This window comes from Photinus pyralis, unplaced genomic scaffold (assembly GCF_008802855.1).
Source record: "Photinus pyralis isolate 1611_PpyrPB1 unplaced genomic scaffold, Ppyr1.3 Ppyr1.4_LG10, whole genome shotgun sequence".
NCBI classification, from domain to species: domain Eukaryota; kingdom Metazoa; phylum Arthropoda; class Insecta; order Coleoptera; family Lampyridae; genus Photinus; species Photinus pyralis.
Genome location: NW_022170250.1, coordinates 1172289 through 1175465, shown reverse-complemented (window position 1 = coordinate 1175465; position 3177 = coordinate 1172289).

Below are 3177 nucleotides of genomic sequence, written 5' to 3'. Positions count from 1 at the left end.
TGTTTTTTCTCTTTCAGAACTTCAGTGTATACTGGTGTTAGGGTGTTAAGGTTTTTTACTTAAAAAAATGGTAGGGTCCAAACACTTACGCCCAGCCCTCTAATTTTCTCAAAAGGCGGAGGAATTCCAGCCCCTATTTCTTATTAGGCCCAGCCCTTGGATTTTCTCAAAGGGCGGATGGATTCCAGCAATTTTTCTAGGTTTCTTTATCAAAAATAGTAGGGTCCAAACACTTAAGCTCAAAGGGCGGATGAATTCGAGCCCTTTTTTCTAGGTTTTTGAACAAAAAATTTACGCTCCCAAAATTTAAGTCCGGGCCCTGGATTTTGACAAAGGGCGATTGACTTCCAGCACTTTTTTTAGGTTCTTTTATCAAAAATAGTAGGGCCCAAACACTCACTCCTAGCCCTTTGATTTTAACAAAGGGCACTATCTCTCTCTTTCACGAAAAACTATGTTTTTTCTCTTTCAGAACTTCAGTGTATACTGGTGTTAGGGTGTTAAGGTTTTTTACTTAAAAAAATGGTAGGGTCCACTTAAAGCCTAGCCCTTTGATTATCTTAAAGGGCGGAATGAATTCGGCCCTTTTTTCTAGGCTTTTGAACAAAAAATGATAGGGTCAAATCCTTTAAGTCGGGCCTTTGATTTTGACAGAGGGCGATTGAATCCCAGCACTTTTTTTTAGGTTTCTTTATCAAAAATGGGTAGGGCCCAAACACTCACTCCCTAGCCCTTTGATTTTTGACAAAGGGCACTCTATATCTCTCTTTTTAAGAAAAGCTATGTTTTTCTCTTGCAGAACTTCAGTGTATACTGGTGTTTTTTTACTTAAAAAATAGTGCCACCCCAAACACTTTGAGCCCAACCCTTTAATATTTCTCAAAGGGCGGATGAATTCGAGCCCTTTTTCCAGGGATTTTGACACCAAAAAATTGTAGGGTCCAAACGCTTAAGTCCGGGGCGCTTGATTTTTGACAAAGGGCGATTGAATTCCAGCACTTTTTCTAGGTTTATTTATCAAAAAATGCCCAAACTGTTTTTGATTTTCTCAAAGGGCGCTATCTTTTCTCTTACAACGGGAAAAACTATGTTTTTCTCTTCAGACTTAAGTGTATATGCTTAGTGTTTCTATAACCAGTCGTGTAGACAGAGACAAGTTTGTGCAGTTTCAGTGTGTGTAGTGTGCGTAGGCGCTTGTGGTTGCTGTACGCCGAACTATCTCGACCCTGAAGGAGACATTCCGGTGAGTGCTTAGACTTTACTTCTGCATGTGTTGCGGTAAATTTGAAAAATGATCACTATCAATCAATCAATCAATTTGAACAAATTAGCTATACCCGTCCCCCCTACCAGGGTTAAATGAAAAATTTAGTGCTCATTTCACTACACTTACAACAATAACATCCCCTCCACACGGAAAACAAAGAAAAATGTAAAGCTTATTATCATGCGCTCATAAAATATTCGTCAATGAAAAAATCCCATCCCCCGCCACACGGGTCGCGTAATTAGAGAAGTGTTTGAGCACTTTTCGTCTGTGTAGTGTTCGTTTACTCGGTCGCGTATTTAGTGTAGTGTCAGTGTCCGTTGTGCCAGTGTGTGTCGTTGCTGTCTGCCTAGCCATCTGGATCTGGATATACAATCGGTGAGTACCTACTTTCGCCATTTTTTGTGCATGTGCAGCTTCATTTTTCACTTTCAGCTTCATTTTCCACTTTCAGCTTCATTTTTCACTTTCAGCTTTATTTTTCACTTTCAGCTTCATTTTTATCTTTCAGCTTTTTTTCACTTTCAGCTTCATTTTTCACTTTCAGCTTCATTTTTATCTTTCAGCTTTTTTTCACTTTCAGCTTCATTTTTCACTTTCAGCTTCATTTTTCACTTTCAGCTTAATTTTTCTGTTTCAGCTTCATTTTTCTCTTTCAGCTTCATTTTTCACTTTCAGCTTCATTTTTCTCTTTCAGTTTCATTCTTCTCTTTCAGCTTCATTCTTCTCTTTCAGCTTCATTTTTCACTTTCAGCTTCATTTTTCATTTTCAGCTTCATTTTTCTCTTTCAGTTTCATTTTTTACTTTCAGCTTCATTTTTATCTTTCAGCTTTTTTTCACTTTCAGCTTCATTTTTCACTTTCAGCTGCATTTTTATCTTTCAGCTTTTTTTCACTTTCAGCTTCATTTTTATCTTTCAGCTTTTTTTCACTTTCAGCTTCATTTTTCACTTTCAGCTTCATTTTTCTCTTTCAGCTTCATTTTCCACTTTCAGCTTCATTTTTCACTTTCAGCCTCATTTTTATTTTTGTGTTTCAGCTTCATTTTCTATTTTCCAGTTTGCAGTTCCATTTTGCAGCATAGATATATGTGGAATATAGTAATTATATATGAGCCTAATCATTTGATCTTTAATCATCTGGTAGGTGAATTCCAGCTGCTTTCTGCTGAGAATGTCGAATTCTGGTTTTTCTCTTTCAGCACTTTTGTGTTTAGTAGTGCTGTTATAACCAGTCGTGTAGACAGAGACAAGTTTGTGCAGTTTCAGTGTGTGTAGGTGCTTGTGGTTGCTGTCCGCCGAACCATCTCGACCCCGAAGGAGAGATTCCGGTGAGTGCTTTGAATTTTGTTTCTGCATGCGTTGCATTAAATTTGAAAAATGATCACTATCTATCAATCTGAACAAATTAACTGTCCCCCTCCCCCAGGATTAAATGAAAAATTTAGTGCTCATTTCACTACACTTATAGGCTTATAACATTAACATCCCCTCCACTCGGAAAACAAAGAAAAATGTAAAGTTTATTGCCATGCACTTATAAATATTCGGCGATGAAGAAATCCCAACTCCCGCCACACGGGTCGCGTAATTAGAGAAGTGTTTGAGCACTTTTCGTCTGCGTAGTGTTCGTTTACTCGGTCGCGTATTTAGTGTAGTGTCAGTGTCCGTTGTGCCAGTGTGTGTGGTTGCTGTCTGCCTAGCCATCTGGATCTGGATATACAATCGGTGAGTACCTACTTTCGCCATTTTTTGTGCATGTGCAGCTTCATTTTTCACTTTCAGCTTCATTTTTCACTTTCAGCTTCATTTTTCACTTTCAGCTTCATTTTTCTCTTTCAGTTTCATTTTTCACTTTCAGCTTCATTTTTATCTTTCAGCTTTTTTTCACTTTCAGCTTCATTTTTCTCT